The following is a 21,214-nucleotide window of genomic DNA, read 5'->3' as shown; positions in this document are numbered from 1 at the left end:
TAGAAGACTAAATACTTAATCAGTCCACTAACAAGGATCAGAAAGTTTTATGGTCTCTAACTTGGTGTTAGGGGGTCACCAGGACTGTGTGTTTCTTTACACAGCACACCATCTGGTCAAACATGGTATTACAAATAAAACACATGAATTTAATGCAATACATTTTTATTACTTAAAGTGTAGCTGCACCTTTGGGAGTATTTTAATGGCATCATTCCATTTAGCCGCCAAAGAAATCCAAAAATACTGAATTGGCTGCAGGGAAAATTCACATTCCCTGTGGTTTCCTTCCACCAACAGACAAGGTCTCTGTAGTCTGGATCATATTTTTAGGCTACAGACTGCCATAAACTGCATTCTCTAGCTTATTGATGAAGCTGAAGGAAAACTATAGGGAATTTGAATCTTCCCCGCAGCCCTTCATGCTCTTTTCAGTTTGTTCATACAGGTAAAGGAAGCAATTTTGATAATAATATCATATTATGAATTGCTTTGTAAGCATTTTAGTAATAGTTTCTGCTACGTAGAACTAAATGTGGATCTGCACTTTAAAAAAGTTATTAAGTTATCAATAAAAGTTAGAATCCTGAAGTCTTAAATGATGATTCATAAACCAATAACTAAAACAAATGTCAAACCCAGAATACATGCTTTACATAGAACAGACACCTATTACAGAAGAGCTTACACATATTAAACACATGCACAACTTACCTCAGATAAACACCATACAAATCAGGCATGCACAGCACACACCTAGGAAGCACGATGCATACACATCAACTCAGACGTAACTTGATTATGCCAAGTCCCAATGCAACATCTGCAACAGGAATCCCCCAACTCCAATGCTTTATTCATAGTATTGACCTCCCCATAGACTCCCGAGTGCGATCCTCTTCATCTTCTGCACCCATTACAGTTCCACCACGGCACATTGAATACATAACATATACATTGGACAAGTATACACAGCATACATACACAGTACCTGAGACAACCTGGATGATTTTATCAACCCCTTCATGTCCAAGCCTGTTTAGGTCTTAATGACCAAATCACATTTTGGAAATCTGGCATGTGTTGCTTTAAAGGGGTTGTCCCGAGGCAGCAAGTGGGTCTATACACTTCTGCATGGCCATAATAATGCACTTTGTAATGTACATTGTGCATTAATTATGAGCCATACAGAAGTTATAAAAAGTTTTATACTTACCTGCTCCGTTGCTGGCGTCCTCGTCTCCATGGTGCCGACTAATTTTCGCCCTCCGATGGCCAAATTAGCCGCGCTTGCGCAGTCCGGGTCTTCTCCTCTTCTCTATGGGGCTCCGTGTAGCTCCGTGTAGCTCCGCCCCGTCACGTGCCGATTCCAGCCAATCAGGAGGCTGGAATCGGCAATGGACCGCACAGAAGCCCTGCGGTCCATGAAGACAGAGGATCCCGGCGGCCATCTTCAGCAGGTGAGTATGAAGACGCCGGACCGCCGGGATTCAGGTAAGCGCTGTGCGGGTGGTTTTTTTAACCCCTGCATCGGGGTTGTCTCGCGCCGAACGGGGGGGGGGTTTAAAAAAAAAAAAAAACGTTTCGGCGCGGGACATCTCCTTTAACAGAGAATAACTCGCTGAAGGTTTTACACATCCAAGTATTCCTGACATTGCTTTTTTGTCACATATTGTAATTTATTCCAATTGTAAAAGAAGCAGACTGATATGATTTGCATATATTTATTAAAAACAAATTGGAGAAAGTTTTTAAAAATTGTCATAGTCTGAAGAAGTATGTGTTCATGTGAATTGGCTATTACAGCTCTTTGCATTTGTCTATCTCTACCCTTAGGCCATGGTGAGATGAGCGGGGTTTTTTTTGCGCGCCTATGCGCAGAAAAAAAATGCGCACCACGCATATGTAACTAAAGCTCTGTGCACTTTTTTACATGTGCGCAAAAAAGTGTGTGGAGCAACTGAGCTTGTAGAAGTGCAGCTGCTCCAGGAATGTCTCCTCATCATTGAACACTTGTACAGCACTGTCACAGTGTTCAGTGATGATGGGTCTCCCCGTGGGGACAAAAGAACCCCCTGCAACATCTGTCACAGCCGTGGCAGTGACCGCGATGCTATCCTATTGCTTTCAATATGCCTGGTGCTGTCAGTGCCCCACTGACGGCAATGGCATGAAGGCACCCCCTGCAATAATGATTTTCAGGGGAAGGGTGGCTTTAATTATAAGCCCTACACGGGAAATCATCCCTAGCTGTTCATTTTTTTTTTTACTCACCTAGAAGCACTGTCCGGCTCTTCTCCCCATTACCATCAGGCTTCATCTGTATTCTGGTGGCCGGGGATTGAAAAATCCCCACCTCCAGAAAGCGCTACCTCTGATTGGCTGAGCGCTTTGACCAGTAAGAGACAGCGCTCAGCCATTCATTGAATTCAATGAATGGCTGAGCGCTGCCTCTGATTGGCTGAGCGCTGTGACCGATCAGAGGCAGTGCTCAGCTGTCATTCAAGGAATGGCTGAGCGCCTCTGATTGCTCACAGTGCTCAGCCAATCAGATGCAGCGCTTTGTGGAGGCAGGGATTTTTCAATCCCCGGCCACCAGAATGCAGATGAAGACTGAGGGGGATGGAGAGAAGAGCCGGACTGCGCTTCCAAGTGAGTTAAATTTCTTTTTTTTTTAACAGCTAGGGATGATTCTAGGAGTAGGGCTTATATTTCAAGACCCCCACTCCCCCCCATGAAAATCATCACTGCAGGGGTTGCCTTCACCCCATTGCTTTCAATGGGACGGCAGCATCGCTGGCTGCATTGAAAGCAATGGGATAGCATTGCGGTCCTCTGCTACATCTGTGACAATGGATTCTTTTCTCCCCGCTGCAGACCTCTCATCACTGAACACCGTGACAGTGCTGTCATAGTGTACAGTGATGAAGGGACTCCCCTTGGACATTAATGGAACCCTCCAGGAGTCCCCTCATCCCCTGTCACATCTGTCTTTATGCACTTACCTTACCAGCGCGCATTCAAGGCACACATGTCCTATCTTTTGCAGGTACAAGTACTTTGGGCCACTAAAAAACAGGTATGTGAATACTTCATAGGAAACCAATGGTTGTAATTGGCGCGCAAAAAAAAAAACGTTAGTCTCACCGTGTCCTTAGGCCAAATGCACATCAAGGGATTTGAATTGCGAAATCTGGAGAGGGAAAGCGAGCAAATACCGCCCATAGCATGCAATGAAAAAGTGATTCTTCATGCGCACAAGTGGAAACCAATTGCAATTTCCACTCGTGGATGAAAAATTGCAGCACTCTCCATTTTCCTGCGGATTCCGCATGGACGGTTTCCATTGAAGTCAATGTAAGCTGTCCGACCTGTGGCCCCTCTGCAATTGACATTGCAGAGGCCGGGGTTCTGTGGGAAAGGCAGGAGTTTAAGAAAAAAATATGTACTGCACATGTCCGACGGCAAGCCATGCGGCCCATCCGCAGTACCAAAAGAAGAAAAAGAAAGCAGGTACATGCGGATGCCGTACACAGCCTGCAGGGTTTTAATCTCCGCCAGGAGCATGTTTTTACATCCCTGGGGATTAAAGCCCAGCAGGCTGGAACGTAAAAAGGCAATGGGGTGGTTACTGAGGGGTTAAGCACTGATTTTGATTCCTCATCAAATTCTCTATCCAATATATATGTCACATGCACTCCTTCCTATTTAAAAATATTGATGTGGTTCAAAGATGGTGGCCTTCAAAATGGCCACCATGTTGGACACAGCCCCTCATAGATTTGCCCCCTGCCTATTAGCCACATGCCAGACACAGGATGGCACTCCCTGCCACCGTTTTTCATTTATTCCGGTGTCTCCACACCTTTGGACCACCCTGTAGAGAAGCCCTGAGCTGTGTAGATGTGATTTCAGTAGCTGTAACATAGTAAGTCATTGTCATCTGTAGCAGTATGTTTGTGTGTCTCGGCTTCTCTCCTCCTCTCCTCTGCTCTCCATAAATGTCTGTGGGCAGCATGAGTCATCCCCTTCTTCACTTCTTGTTATTTGTTTTTAGATATGGACTTCATTTGACAACAAGCAGCAATTTAAAAGGAAAGGAGACCCCTAGTGGTGAATACTTTAAAGTGTTTTTTTAGCACAAAAATGTAATTTTAAATAAAGGCATTTGCACTTTTGCTAGTTATCACTTGGGCTATCATATAAGTACAAGTTGTTTGAAAAGTTAGTGAGCATTACTGGAGGGATTTGAATATTTTTATTTAGCTATAGGCCATAGTATCCATGATGATGGATCTGTGTATGTTAGCATTCTGGGTATTACCAGTGTATTTTAATATGCACTTGTTTTCATGTAGTGAAAAGTATGGCTTTATTTGCAAAGAGTTAATGAAAGCCTGTCATCTCTCCCCCGGAGGCTCATAACTGTGTGAATACTGTATTTTTTATTTTTCATAGTTGAAAAGAATGTGTTTGTTTCACTTCAATTCTACCCTGTTCTTTGTAGTCCAAATGAATTGCATTGGAAAATCAGGAAATATGCCAGAATGGATTGGTTTAAGTCAGAGAGTTGACATTTCTATATTGTGCTTCCTTCATTGTGCCATTGTGACGGTAATTTATGAATCCGGTGCCATTTGCACTTTGAAAAGTAAGCATTGCAGTTCCCATTGTCATTAAAAATGTGTGTTCTAAAACGCGAGGTTAATTAAAGCAAGTCTTTGATTTTCTTACAACCAGCAAATTGAAGGGGATTTTATTTTTGAGTATTTAATAAGGCAAGAGGGTATTGTGTCTGCTATGACCCTATCATACCCAGATCAGCTTCTAGAATAACTCGAGCTCATCACTTTGTTGGGCAGATTGCACTATTCACCTGTAGAGATGAACAAAAATCGGAAACTTTAATTGCAGATTCTCACCAGTGAGCAATTTTCCTGTTATGAGCCACAAATAAGGCAAGTGAATTTTATACGTTTTTCTACTCTAAGGGCTCTCTCACATGGGCACTGCCATTTTCAACCGCCCGCATCGCAGCCACATCTCCTTTTTTTCTCCCCTTCTGATGGCCGGTTGCAGTGTATGTATGCCGCAGCCCGGAATATCATTGGCCAGGTGGAGAAAGTCAGCTCTACTAAACTCCCTCCTCCTTCCCTCCCTCTCTCTGCCCCTTTTAGAGGGTGGTGGGACGGGGTGGGAGATAATAAGGCTAGCCATGCTAAACTCCCTCCCCATCTATGGGAGCTGCAGGTAAGGGGAGGTGAAGGGACTTTAGCAACGCAAGCCACTGCTAAACTCCCTCCTGCTTCGCTTTCCTGACAGCTCTCATAGGCTCCCATGGGAGTCCATGGGAACAGCTAGTGTATTCCAGAAAAAAAGATAGGACAAGTCCTATCTTTTCTGGCTGGGCGTAAAAGCGGCCGGCCAGAATGTGCACCCATCTGAACAAATCGATTGGAATCCAATGCTTTAGATGGTTGCAATTTTTCGACGTCGTATTATCGTGGCAAATTTGCCGTGATTAAACGCTTGTGTGAAACTAGGCTTATTGAGCACCTTTCACCTAGCTAATAGTAACCTTCATTGTGCTTGCCAATAGAAATGGAGTAATATGGGCACCATAAGAATTTCGATGGAAGTCGGGTGACACCTCGTCCTGAATTTTTTTTTTGTCCTTCCATAAGAAAAAAACCCCAAAAAACATATATATATATATATATTTGTACTAAGCACTTCTTCACATGACCATATTTGCAAATGTTTTTGCTTGCATAAAATATACGTGCGCAAAATACAGAAAATGGAGCCCATTGATTTCAATGGATTAGTTCTCATAAGCATGTTTTGTGCCCCTATTTCACATGGAAAAAAGTAGGACCTGCTCTATCTTTCTGCATTTTGCACAATAAAGGCCCTCATAGAAGTCTATGGGAGATGCGCAAATACACAAGGGGATGTGTGAAACACTGCACAAAACCACTAAAAAGAAGCATCTTAACCTCATTAGGCTGTTAGCCGTTTAATATACAGAAAGTGTACTGTGTGCATGTGTGAACTGGCCCTGCGTGCGCAAAAAGTACAGTACTATGTGCAGACATATGCGCAAATGTACCTCATTGAAGCTTGTTTGTGCGCAAATACGTTGCGCTGTGGTGAACGTTTTTGCACATGCAGTCATCTGAATAAGTCCTAACAGGCAGTCTAACTGTACGCTCCTTGCGCAGGAAGAAGCAATATAGCAGCACACAAAACAAAACAGCCGTCTTTTGAGCGATAATCGTTGCGTGTATCTGCACTGACATTGTGCAGTTTTTGTTAAATCGTCACTCATCGTTGTCTTTCAGCGTGCTGAAAGACGATGATGAGCCTTATCAGGGATTCACAGCGGGATACAGCTAATACTATTGTTTCAGGTGTATCCCGACTCCCTGATAACAGGCTGGGTATGAAGAACAGAGCGGTCTAGCTCGGTTCCCCATACCCCGCTCGGAACACTCGGCTGTATAACAGCCGGGCGCTCTGTGCAGAAAACAGCTGGATGGAGAATACAAGCGGTGACACGTCTGCTATTATACGCTGTTTAAAAAGATAGTTCTGGATCCATCATAGAATGGTAGAGTTGGAAGGGACCTCCAGGGTCATCGGGTCCAAACCCCCGGCTCAATGCAAGATTTACTAAATGATCCCAGACAGATATTTGTCCAGTCTTTGTTTGAAGACTTCCATTGAAGGAGAACTCACCACCTCCTGTGGCAACTTTTTCCACTCATTGATCACCCTCACTGTCAGAAAGATTTTTCTAATATCTAATTTGTGTTTTCTACCTTTCAGTTTCATCCCATTGCTTCCAGTCTTTCCTTGTGCAAATGAGAATAGGGCTGATCCCTCTGAAATGTGACAGCCCTTCAGATATTTGTAATCAGCTATTAAGTCTCCTCTCACCCTTCTTTTTTGCAAGCTAAACATTCCCAGATCCTTTAACTGTTCCTCATAGGACATGATTTGCAGACTGCTCACCGTCTTGGTAACTGTTCTCTGAACTTGCTCCCAGTTGTCTATGTCTTTTTTAAAGTGGGGTGCCCAGAACTGGACATAGTATTCCAGATGAGGTCTGACTATGGAAGAGTAGAGAGGGATAATGACCTCACATGCTCTAGGCTTCTCTTAATACATCCCAGAATTGTGTTTGCTTTTTTAGCTGCTGCATCACATTGTTGACTCTTGTTCAGTCTATGATCTATTAGCATACCCAAGTCTTTTTCACATGTGCTGCTGCTTAGCTCAATTCCTCCCATTCTGTATTTGCTTTTTCCATTTTTCTTGCACAGATCTAGAACTTTGCATTTCTCCTTGTTAAATACCATTCAGTTAGTCATTTCCCACTGTTGCAGCTTTTCTACATCTTTTTGAATACTCTCTCTCTCTTCCCTAATGTTAACTATGCCTCCTAGCTTTGTGTCATCAGCAAATTTGATCAGTTTCCCATCAATTCACTTCCCCAGATCATTCATAAAAATGTTGACCAACACTGGGCTTAGGACAGAGCCTTGTGGTACCCCACTTCTTACATTCTTCCACTTGGATGTGCAGCCATTTATGACCACTCTTTGAGTACGATCACTCAGCCAGTTGTGAATCCACCTAACAGTTGCCTTGTCAATCCCATATTTGGTCATTTTTTCAATAAGTATGGTATGAGATACTTTGTCAAATGCTTTAATAAGGTCAAGAAAAACTATATCCACTGCATTTTTCAACGGAAATATGTTGGAGGCTCCCATAGACTCCTATGGGAGCTGGGGAAAAAAGGGAGGGGGAGGCAGTTAAGCAGCGTTCAATGCAGGGAAAAGCTTACAGGTGCCTCTTTTAGGCATTGGAAGTCATTCTGAGGATTTATGCCAAGCAAGGACTTTTCAGGAGTGCAACATATTTTTTCGCTAAAATGTCACACCCACCGCCATGTGAATGGACGAGAAGATGCTAACTAAGCGTGGGACTTGATCGCCAAAAATCGTCCATTTATTCGAATTTAAGGCGCGTGCGGGTGAACGAAAAACACATACGCTCGTGTGAAGGAACCCTTAGGTAGGTGGAATTGAAGGATTACAAGGGCCGATTTGCCAGTTTAATATTTTACTTATCCCATTGGTGTTTTTGCTTTCTTTTGGGAGTAATAGTAGGATTATCCACTTGTCTCACCTTGGATATACCGTGTTTTCCCGAAAATAAGACACTGTTTTAAATCAATTTTTGCCCCAAAAGAGGCACAGTGTCTTATTTTTGTGGTGGGTGGGGGAGGCTTATACTCACCTGGTCCACAGCATCCCGGTGCCTGGTGCTGCTGGTTTCCGGTGGCGATGCAGAAATCTGCAGTGTCCTCTGTGCTGAAATATCTTTTTCTTTCTGGTGACGAGGCTTTGAATACCCTGCCTCCAGCAAAGCGAGTGCTGTGAGTGGATCGAGCACCAACCAATCACAGCCGGCGCCTGATGAACCAATAACAGCTATTTAGTGATGTCATTTACTGAATAGCTGTGAATGATCAAGCACCGGCTCTGATTGTCTGGCGCTCAATCCAATCAAAGAGTTTGCTTTGCTGGAGGCGGGGTATTCAAAGCCCCATCACCAGAAAGAAGAGGATTTCTCAGTGCAGAGGATATGGCAGCTTGCCGCAGCATTAAGGACCATCACGAGGGACTGAGACGCCGCAGGCCAGGTGAGTATTAATGTTTTTTTATGTTCTTCAGCTAGGCCTTATTTTCGGGGAGGGCTTATATTTCAAGTCTTCCCCTAAAAAACTGGGTAGGGCTTACTTTTGGGGGAAAACCGGTACTTTGATGCATCATCTCATTCTGCTACTGGTGAGTTATTGGAATAAAAATATTATTTGCTGTTTTTTAGTGATGTTCTGACTCCTTTAGTGGTGCTGTTTTTTGCAGATAATATATAGGCACTTGAATATTGAACCTAATTTATAAAATATCTTGTGTGTTTATTATATGTTGTGGGGTGTTTTAATGAAAAGCAATACAATTAGCCATATTTATGGTTTATTATTTCTATAACTCATCTTTCTGTTGATGCAGTGATTTAGATCTCCCATATGTGTTTTCCTCCATGGATGTGCATACAAAAAACTATGCAACATATTACAGTAACATCAAAGTGGACGAAATTTCAAGGAAGATCATCACACTGTGTAAAAAAAAATCTACAATGTAAATTAACCTGCTATTTGGGTTTTAGATTTGTAGCATGTTAATTTATACTGCAGATTGGTTGCAGATTTGTTGCAGATTTTTCCCATTCAGTTTAAAAGGGGGAGTCAAAAGCTGCAATGAATAATAATTGTCGCTAAGCCGCAGCAAAAAACACATGTAGGCAATGCTAGCCTTAGATTAGATGGCACCCTTTTTTGTGAAAAATTTGATGTTGTAGTGATAGGCAGTCAGCCTATAATCTGCATATCCAGAAAGTAGCAAGAAAGATACCCAGATCAGAACAACTCAGTGAATAAATGCGGTACCAGACCTAAGTTCAATACACAAATACAGCACCAGAACAAAGTTCATAACATAAATCCAAAACAAAGCAACCTTAGCACATAGATACAGTACCAGAACCAAGCTCATAACTTTAATACAGCACCAGAACTAAGCTCATAATATAAACACAGTAGCTTAAAGGGGTTGTCTCGCGGCAAACCTCAAAATTTTACCTTACCCCATTCCCCCTGTCACCCTCCTGGCATAAAATAGCAAAGTAAAGCAGTTTTTAAGCCACTTGCTACTCACCGATCCGACGAAATAAGGACTTTAAAAAATCTTCTCCCAAGATGGCCGCTGGTCCTTTCCCAGGGATGCACTGCGGTTTTCTCCCATGGTGCACCGCGGGTCTTCTCCCATGGTGCACCATGGGCTCTGTGCGTTCCATTGCCGATTCCAGCCTCCTGATTGGCTGGAATCGGCACACGTGACGGGGCGGAGCTACGCGATGATGCGTAGAAGGGGGCGGAGCCAAAACGCCGCTCGTGCCTGGACCGAGCAGAAGGGGACAAGACCGCACAGCGCAAGCGCGTCTAAAAAAGCAAAAAGAGCATAACAAAGATGCCAGAGGTTTAAAAGTTACGCCACTAGAGAAAGTGAAACCTGAAATATTCTCTCTCCTTAAAAAACGGGAGATGTATTGGATTTTCCGATTACAAACACTGAATCCAATGGGCTTGAACGAATCTCTGGAAAAAAAACTTTTAAATAATAATAAAAAAATTAAAAAAAAAAAAAAAAAAAAAAAAATTTTAAACCATTAAGTCTTTTTTTTATCAAACACAACATAGTCATGTTCTAGTATGTAAGGATATATAAAGGCAGCAAAAATGTTTTGTTTTATATATGTCCATAATCTATGCCTTATGAATGATATATCTCTTTATTTTAGACAAGTTTTTATGGTGAACGCCTGATGCGGGTATATACTAAAAATATTGTCCTTTTTGTAAGTATAACCTTGCAACTATTTTAATAAGCCTATAAATGTATTGTGTTATCAGTAAAACAAGGAAGACCATAGTGATATGTATAAGATATAAACATCATATCAAGCTGCATGATACAGGTGCACCCTTTACGTACTACATGACAGAATGAATGAAGGTAGTTTTATTGATTTGATATTCCTAATTTTAACTTGGAGGTTAGGGCCCGAATAGTGGTTGATTCCATGACCATAACGATGTATGACATACTAAATATGATTCCAACAATCTTTTAAATACTTTCCTGTCCTTTTAAAGTGATATGCATAAATACCACACTTTGTTTAATGTTAAACCCTCCATTAAGATGGCCGCCACCATCAGGAGACACTATTTATAATGGTATGCCGGAACGCTGGTCACGTGACCAACGTGATGACGTGGGCTTTTTACAACACGCCCCTAATATGGCCGCTATCACTAGGCCCTACCGGCAGAGGCAGAACGTCATTCATGCCGACTACACGATCGGCAGGATGGCGTTCGTTGAAAACTTGCCTCTAAATATGACCACAACCCCCGGGAGACATGAGTAACGAGGCACGTCGGAACGCTGGTCATGTGACCGGCGCGATGACGTGGGCCTGCTAGAACACGCCCCCAAGATGGCCGCTGACACCGGGTCCCACCAGCACTGAGGGAACGTCATGTGACCGGCGTGATGACGCTGGTAAATTGAGACACACCTCCAATATGGCCGCGGCCACTGAGGAACATGCAATGTAAGTGACTCTTGTACTATATATATGTGATGATCATACTGTTTTGTTATGGCTTGAGAAAGGTGCCTGTGCGCACTGAAACGCGTTGCCCGTTATTTTACTGAAGTCTGAGAATAAAAGGTGTTATTATTTCATCTCGTATACGTGTGGAAACATCTATTTGGAGACATCACTTCAAGGAGGGGGCTCATGGTCATCATACCCCCCTCCTCCCCAGTAAGTGTTACTCCTATGTATTTTTCTTTGACAGAATGCTATTTGTGGATGCGCACTATTTTGTGAGCGCAGAAAGTATTTTTGTTTGCTGATAGCTTTCTTTGCACTTTATTTCTTTGGGATCACTCTCTTCTGAGAGACCCCAATTTTTTCTGCAGCTCTCCCCCTTGCATTGGAGGATTAGAATAGTGTCGTTTTCCACTGAATGACAACCTGAGGCGCTATCTGGCTACATCTCCCAGGGATGCACTGCGGTTTTCTCCCATGGTGCACCGCGGGTCTTCTCCCATGGTGCACCATGGGCTCTGTGCGTTCCATTGCCGATTCCAGCCTCCTGATTGGCTGGAATCGGCACACGTGACGGGGCGGAGCTACGTGATGATGCGTAGAAGGGGCGGAGCCAAAACGCAGCTCGTGCCTGGACCGAGCAGAAGGGGAGAAGACCGCACAGCACAAGTGCGTCTAAAAAAGCAAGAAAACATCAGAATTAGACGGATCCATGGAGACGAGGACGCTAGCAACGGAGCAGGTAAGTGAATAACTTCTGTATGGCCAATATTTAATGCACGATGTATATTACAAAGTGCATTAATATGGCCATACAGAAGTGTATAACCCCACTTGCTGCCGCGAGACAACCCCTTTAACCAAACTGAAAACATAAATACAGTTTAAACTAAGCTCAGTACATAGATACAATACCAGAACCAATCTTATAATAATAATGTAACACCACAACTAAGTTTATAACAAATACAGCAATACTAAGCAAGGGTGTTGCAGAGTCATTGATTGGCTGACAGCGGTGTTTCGAAACATTAGAGGGGAGAAAATAGAGTCAGGAGTACAAGGATTCCTGTAGCTCCACAAGATACTGACGCACGGAAGAATAAGATCATCTGTCTAGGTGGATTTAAGGGAGGCAATCGCCCATAGCTTATATCCACCTGGAGCTCCCCCTAGCAGCTGGTAGCCATAGCACATAACTAAGGCCAATACATTCAACTCAGCTTCTCTTCAGTCGGTACGTTTTTGCCTACACCCCTCCAAGATCTCCTGGCTTCCAGTGATGATGTTTCATGTACAGGGGTGTAACTAGAGGCTCATGGGCCCGGGTGCAGAAGTTCAGCTTGGGCCCCCCTCCCCATGCCCTTAGGCTAGATTTACAAGGGTGATCGCAAAATTACAGCAATATTGCAATTTTTCCCATGGAGATGTCTAAGTGTCAGCGATATTTTTTTTCACAAAACATCGCCGTTGTTTGCAGTTTTCTTGCGAGAAAGACAATAGGACTTTCTAATGTTAAAAATCGCATTGCACTAAAATCGCAAGTTTGTGCGATACGATAAAACGAAGGCTCCATGGGGAAACATAGATGATAAAAAAGAGCAGAACGCACAAAGATAGGGCAGGCAGCGATTTTTTTTTTTTCACGCAGCATCACATCAGTGAAGACATCGAAAATGTGAAAGAAACCATTGAAAAACCTGAGCTTCATAATTCTGCGCTATCACCCGTGTGAACCGGTCTTTGGGTCTGCGCCCAAGTAGTGGAAAGCATCTCTTGTTTCAATCGGACGATCCACACCAAATTTTGCATCAAAAACACAAAAGAAAATTGGAAGGGTGAAATCTGCTGCGGATACCCATAAAAACCTGCGCCGAAGCCTTCACCAATGGCGCGAATTTTGACTTTTGTTTTCTGATGTGGTTTTCATGCGGAACTTGGTGTGAATTGTTCGCTGCGGACAGTTTGCGCCATTTTCCGTACTTGGGAATATACCCTTAGGCCACTCACACACAACGCTTTCTAACAGCGTTTACTGCGGCGTTTCAAACACTACAGTAAATGCTGTACAACGCCTGCATTGATTTCAATGGAACTTGGCAGACTTAAGTTCGGATGAGGCGTTTCTAACACCGCGATTTTCTACACACCTCATCGCCCCTTATAATGATGGGGTGCATTAAAATCGCAGTGTAGAGCTGTACAATGTGTTCTTAAACACCGCTCAATATCGCGGCTTTTGAAATGCAGCATTTTACTGATGGTGTGTGTGACAGTGGCTTTAAGCCGCTCTCACACAGGCGTTCGGCAAAACTCTGTGATTTTGATTGTGGTGTTTTGCTGCGATTTTACTTTCGTTTTTGGTCCATACTGGGTTTTAGCGCATAACATCATTGATGAGGTGCGCTAAAACTGGCAAAACAGAGCAAACAGCGCTTGAAATCGAGCACATGTCTGCAAGGCACCATTGAAAACAATGGGAGTGTTTTACTGCGATTACCACGGAGTTCACCAGCGCCTGTGTGAGAATGGGCTTATGGCTCTCCCATCACACAGGGTGCCCTAGCATGGTTTATCCCATGCCCCTTCGCGGCTCTCCCATCACACAGGGTGCCCTAGCATGGTTTATCCCATGCCCCTTCGCGGCTCTCCCATCACACAGGGTGCCCTAGCATGGTTCATCCCATGCCCCTTCACAGCTCTCCCATCACACAGGGTGCCCTAGCATGGTTCATCCCATGCCCCTTCACGGCTCTCCCATCACACAGGGTGCCCTAGCATGGTTCATCCCATGCCCCTTCACGGCTCTCCCATCACACAGGGTGCCCTAGCATGGTTCATCCCATGCCCCTTCATGGCTGTCTCTCTCCCTTCTGACACAGGATGCCCCTACCTGATTCTCTGACCCCCCTCTCACACTGCCTGCTGCTTTGACCCCCCCTCCCCCACTGAGACAGACATGTGTAAGTCAGTACTTACACTTTCTGTCAGGTTGCTCCACCTCCATTCCCCTGCTGACTGAGGACGTGACTGTAGCAGCCGGGGGAGGGGGGCACGATGTAAAGCCCTCGGTCTGCCTGCTGACTGACTTCCTCTAGGTCCTCTGTGCACCGCGGGGAGCTTCTCCTGCACAGAGACACTTCCTCCCAAACCTCCGCTCAGACTCCTCCCCTCTGGTGATCGTGAAGGAGAACAAGACAGGGGGGGGAGAAGACTGAGCAGAGCTCCGTGAGGAGGCGCTAGCATGCAGGAGAAGCCGTAGAGCGCCTACAATGCAATCAGTCAGCGTGTGGAAAGGAGGCCCTCTGGGCCCTCCTGGCTCAGGGGCCGGGTCACAATTGCAACCCCAGCGACTCCTATATGTACGCCAGTGTTCATGTAGACTTCTGACTGCAGCAGTCAGTTACAGGCTATAGTGGCCATATGGCTCAAGTTGCCATTGCTGAAGGCCAGGAAGGCAGAGAGATCCTGGAGAAGCTGAGTGTCCAATTTTTTTTGTCCAGAACCGCAGTGGCAAATCTGTACCAAAACATTATGGATTCAAATGGATTGTCCACAGGAATTCTACCCAACCCACCTCTTTGCTACTTTGTTTCCAAATCATTATTGTTTTAAATGTGTTTATCCTATATCGAAAATATTAATATTGCAAGAAAGTATCGACCTCTTGTATACTTAACTAATACAAATATATTTGCAATTTGGTATAAACAAATGATTACATTTTTAAATGTGTTTATGTAGGATAGATCAAGACCCGGGGGTAAAAGGTCTTAAGAATTATTATCAAGGATGCTAATACCTCATTAAACCTGCAGCTAAAAGTGATGCAAAACCCCGACAAGTGCGGTCCCTTTAATCCCGCCGCAAAAACAATCTGTAAGTCATGAAACAAGGAAGGAAGTAAATATAATAGGAATCAGCCTCAAGCTAGAGCCAAACAGTTAATGTTAAAATGTATCCGCGTTATTGAACCCAGGAATAGTATCCAAGATGAAGCCGCAGCGACCGCCATGTATTTTGTATAACTCACTAAACTATTTTTAGATGTATATATTTTCTGGGGTGTTCAAAGTCACTGCTGATGTCCATCAAATTAAATAACGATTTTCCTGGCTGTAAAAAGCACAATAAATATCTCAGAAAATTTACAACCTAAGCTCCTTTGCCAGAAGCGAGCTATAGTCACATATCAGTGCCCGGGGATTACTTATAAGGATTACTTACAAAGCAGTTTAAAAAATACACTGGCAGCCATTTTTAAGATGCCCCACAAAATGTCAATAAACCTACAAAATCGTACAGATTGCCTTCGGAATGTCCCGTTTTATGAGCCGGGTCCGACTGTGTGTTTTGATTTGGAAAAGTCAACTCCTTTGGCGAAAGTACAGAATTTTTTTTTTCTTTGCATTAGGCACTGAAATACTTCCCCTCCACCAGGAATAACGGCTCTGATCGATATCTTCTCCTCTACACAAATGCATTCTCTATGCATATTTATAAGTGCTTTGTCTGTTACTATTATTCCAACAAGCCCACATCACAAAGATTTGCAGCTCGTTTTATGGTCTTGTTACTGCAGAGGATTTGTCAAAAACAAAAAATGTAGCCACATCCAATTTTAAGATGATGCAAATGTCCATAAAAATCTATAGCAAAGCTGTTTTTTTTTTTTTTTTTGCTCATTTGGAGAAAGGCTTTTGATTTAATAGGCTGCAACCGTAACCAATGGGCTGGAATCTGATGAGTTTCTTGGACAGACCTCTAAGAGGCTCACCTGGAGATATTTTAGAGCTAATTTCAAATTTAAATATCCTAAAACGAACTTTCAATGGGATTTCTCTAAACTGATTTTAAGCGATACCCTAGAGCGGTCTGTAGTAGTAATATATACACACCCATGTAACTATGAATATGCATGAGCTACATTGGACATATCTCCAGCACAGCCCTGCAAGCTTGTAAAAGTAACATTTCCAAAACCACTAAATTGATTGGTATACGTGACAGACTGCTGAAATCAGTATATCCTTCCCTATACCCTGTTGCTCACAGCGTGGAAAGCTGACAGATTCCCTTTAAACCATACATATTTTTGCATTAACCCATTAAGGACTAAGCACTGTAAATATACGGCGCTTGGTCCTGGGCTTTAACCCCTGCCAATAACAAAAATATGGCGTGGGATTAAATCCTCTGTTCCTGCAATCAAGCAGGAGCATGTCGGGCTGTTAGCTGTTTATCAACGCTTCTGCTTTCTTCTTTCTTAGGTACATAGCACTCAATGAGCGCTATGTACTAAGAAGTGGAAGTGTTTCTTTCACTATGCGACCCAGTGATCACGTGACCGTCGGGAGTCCTCTGTCACAGCAGAGCTGCAGGGTCCTAGCAGACCTTGGTCAGCTCCATTAGTGACTATTGTCTCTACAGGGAGATGTTTCCTCCATAACTGGGGCTTCTGTGGATACCACAGCTACAGTGAAAAAGTTTGCAATTAAAAAAAAAGGCAACGTGAATGACCCCCCGAGGTCGTATATGATGTTATGGGGGTCATAGATGGTAAAGACAATAGTTAGAAAAAAAGGCAAAAAAAATTTCAGAGTAAAATACTATATTATATATATAAAAAAGAAAATGACCCACCGCCAACACCAACCTAAACTGTCGCTGAATGCTCTCTCTAATTCATAACCATACATATTATATATCAAAATGTCTGAAACAAAATAAGGAAGCTATTCCCATATGTTATTTTAGTGTAAATATACTAATTAAAAAAAACAACTATGAATGTTTTTAAAAAAAACCTTTTTTTCAATAAAACTAAAAAAATCAAAAAAGGGCAGTGAAGAAACAATAAAAAAAAACATGTATATGTCACAGAAAAAAAAACACAGCAAAAATAATTTTAGTAGCTGAAGACAAAAAATAGTGCAGTAAAACCACCACATGGGTAAAATCCCTAAAAAGCATCTGGTCCTTTAGGTACAAAACAGCCCACTCCTTTAGTGATTAAAACTGGTAGTACATGAAACATGATCATATATGTCCACAGTAGTGCAGACAATGTATTATATGTAAAAGGGGAAGGAAGGATATGAAGTTGCAGGTTCTTTTCATGTATCTGTGAAACTGCAGAAGTGAAGTGACATCAGTAGTTTATACACCCCTTAATCCTATAGGATATACAGTTTATGGGGGTTCGGGGTTTCTATGGAGTGGAATCGGGAGCCGATTCCACTCCATACAATGCAGCTGATGGCTGTCTTTGACAACTGACTCCTGCCGTTCCAGCTGCGATCAGTGAAAGCGACTAAAATGGTCAGTCATTATGATGCACTGAACAGCATGACCATCCCTGTTGTCTGACAACTGAAGCAGATACTACAGGGCCTCAGGTACAATGACATGTACATGGTCTGGAGGGTGGCTTTAGGCAAGAAAGAGGGGTGTTTTCGCCAACATGTTTTTCCACCCATAAGAGTAGAAGAAGAAGAAGAGAAAGGAGATAATATAGGTCCAAAGGCAGGGGAGGGGGGCTATGCAACATTCCTTCCATCCATCACTTACTCCAGCTATTCTACGTGCATGGTGGGACCAGCACTTTAATATGAGTCGGAATCGACCATCCTGATTCACCATAATTTTCATGAAATAGGCCCAATACTGACACAAAGTAATTATTCCACTAATCGCTCATGACTAGTCTTAAGTGCACTGATTTATCCGACACTGCATTATGTTAAATCTCTGGCCAGGGTCCGGGTCTCCAATCGGGGGAGAAATTGCATATGGCGGCGTAGCTAGTGTGTTACAACCAGCGGGTGTGGATCAACTGTGCCAACTACCCGGTTTGACTTTGGGTTAGACCTAAGGGCGTTATCTTGACAGCTCCCCGGTATTCACTCTATAACCCCTGTACAAGGGTGTGGCCTTCACAGCAGGGAACTGAACAGGCCAAAGCACACAGTCAGGGTACGGTCCACTGGTGGTGTACAAGCAAGGTTTGGGTCACAAGTCCAAGGGTCAGGGCAGACAGAGTTCAAGCAAAATCCAATTAACAGGTCCAAGGGTCGATGCACATGAATCATAAACAGACTGCTTTCGCTGGGAGCAGGGAATAAGAAACAAACACCAACACTCAGGCAAAGGAAGGAGGATCCCTACCTCAGCTAAATAGGGAGGTAATAGCTGATTACCCTGCAGCTGAGGTGAAAGCACTGGAGAGGATTAACTCCTGTAGTGCTGATGGAAAGTGGAAGTTAGAATCCATTTATACAGGAGGGGTGGAGTGATGCTCACGTCTGCTGGGAATAGCAAGAGAGCGGAAAACATGGGTAGCCGGCCTAACAGAGTGCAAGGCTTTGTAGAGTTAGCGGTTAGGATAATGTTCTACATTATGTGCAATGTTTATGGAAGTTGTATTTGTACAGACAGACACCAGATCTGGCATCTTTGTATGGGCACAACTCCTACATAATATGAGAGGTCAGTCTACTGAGGTGAAGACTCGATTTAATACCAGTGTGCTATTCAAGTGAAACCGTCAACGGGTATAGTGGAGGGAAGCCCAGATTTTAATGTGCCTTGCTGCTGTCACTTGTACATGATATCAAGGCAATGTATACTCTGATATGTTATCCTGAATAGTGGTAGTAAGGTAATGATAATTTGGGTTTGCAGTAAATTCAGTACTATTGCTTTAAGAAAAATACTTAAACATGATGTTATAAGCAACATTTAAGTATATAAACCTATGGGAGCTAATAATATAAATAATGTTTCAGTTAATTAATGTTTGTTTTTTGATAAAAATATACCGTTTCCATCTGTCACCACAAAGGGAGCTAGCTATGGCTGCAACCCCTGGCAGTTTATTACATAGATTGTACATTTAAAGTGCAGTGCATATAAGTATTTATAGTAAGAAAAAAACTCCTCTCACCATAATGTCAGAGGAGGCAAGTAGCATGGCACAGCAGAATCACAGCGACGCAATGCAATGTCAAGAGGTGAAGAAGTCAGTAAGCGGTTAACAGCTTAAGCAGCTATATGTGATATTTATTGAGAGAATATGTTGGGAACATTGCTATGAATTGTCAAATGCAATCATCACATTTTAACTCCCTTTCTGGGCTTGCTAATAAGTCGGTGCTTAGGAGATTTCCATTTCTTGTATTACTCTGCATCTTTATGGAGTGAATTCACAGTAATTTTTTATACGCAGCACTGGAAGCTGCTGACTTAATATATAATAATAAAATGTGCAGCTATAAGAGGCGAAGTACTTCAGTGGAGCATTATGTACAAAAGCTACACCTACAGTAACTCCTATTAATGCACTTTAATTCTACATATTGCTAGCTGTGGACAAAGTACTGTATGTTCCTCAGAGAATAAAAATGTATTCAGGTATAACATTGATGTTACCTATTCCTATATCGATAGTGAAACCTCTTTAAAAGACCACCTAATGGAGAAGACCACCATCCCAGAAGACCATTTTTCAATGCAATTTTGGGTGGTCATATCAATGTGGTTTATCCATCCATCCAAGGATTTTCTTCACCTGGGCAAAGATTTAGTTTGACGCCAACCCCCTGATCTGAAGCTTAGCTTGGTTTGCCATACGACTTCCATATTCGTGTTATCAGGACCGGCAGCTCGCGGGTCCCTCGTGCCCTTACCGCCGGTACTGTCTCAGCGGCTGCCTTGTGGCGCAGGGAAGCCCCAGTCCTCGTCTCCTCCCCTAGCCGCCGGGCTCCTCCTCGCCGCGGGGTTGTTAGGGACGCGGTGGTTGTTCCCCCGCGCCATGTCCTCGGTACCATGGCTACCCGGCATGTGTCTCTTTTTCTGCCTCCTGCAGGGCTGTGGTTGGGTTCCCCAGTGCTGCTGGGTGCACTCAGCTGCTGTCAGACTCCCCACCCCAATCAGCTGCTGGGGCGGGAGCTCTGACAGCATTTAAACCTGCTTGTGTCTGCATTCCAGTGCCAGTGTTAGTTTGGTCTTCCTTATACACCAGCGTACTTCATGCTTTGACTCCTGACTTTTGACTCCCTGTTTTTGGACCTGACGTTGCCTTTTGCCTGACCCTCTTGTACCGCGTACCCTCTCATTGCCGACCCGGATAGTCTGACTCTCCTTGCTGTTGTTTGTTCCAGTGTCTGTCTGTTTGTTAGTCCCGGTGTTCCCCTTTCCTAGTGAGTGTAGAATTTTCAACAAATTTTCTAAAATACACTTGCTTCTCCTTACCAACTCATTTGCTGCTGTTCAATTCCGTTTCATGTCAGTAAGTTCTGATTTTCAGGTGGTCTTCCCCATTTTTTCTGCTGCTCTGCTGTCTGCAATCCACTTTCAGGCAGGGGGAGTGTTGCAAGCCAAGCATTTTGCCAGTAGTACACTGTACTGACTTCCTTTTTCTTACTTCCGATGCTACATGCTACTTTTATCCAATCAGCAGGGAGGCATTATCTGAATGCCCACCACAGTGCTTTCCCAGGATGAACAGGCATTTAAAAATATTCTGGCCAAATGGTTAGTAAACCCACTATAATGTGTGTGTAGTGTGCACACACACACACACACACACACACACACACACACTGAAACAGTAGAAGCAGAAACTGTGGAGCGCCTTATCACAGTGCCTGCAGATCTGTCAGCCTGCAGCCTGTAAGTGTACATGAGCTGCCTGTGAAGATAGTCTTACTATAAATACTGATTTCATAGGTACTGTACTTTAAATGTACAGTATATGTAATAAAATTCCAGGGGTTACAGTCATAGCTAGATCCCTTTGTAGTTACAGAAAGAAACGGTATATTTTTATTAAAAAAAACTTTAATAAACTGAAACATTATTTATATTATTAGATCCATAAGTTTGTATACTGAAATGCTACCTTATAACATCATGTTTAAGTATTTTTTAAAGCAATAGTACTGACTATTTACTG

Source organism: Eleutherodactylus coqui, chromosome 7 (genome assembly GCF_035609145.1).
Source record: "Eleutherodactylus coqui strain aEleCoq1 chromosome 7, aEleCoq1.hap1, whole genome shotgun sequence".
Lineage (NCBI taxonomy): Eukaryota > Metazoa > Chordata > Amphibia > Anura > Eleutherodactylidae > Eleutherodactylus > Eleutherodactylus coqui.
This window is presented reverse-complemented; position numbering follows the sequence as displayed.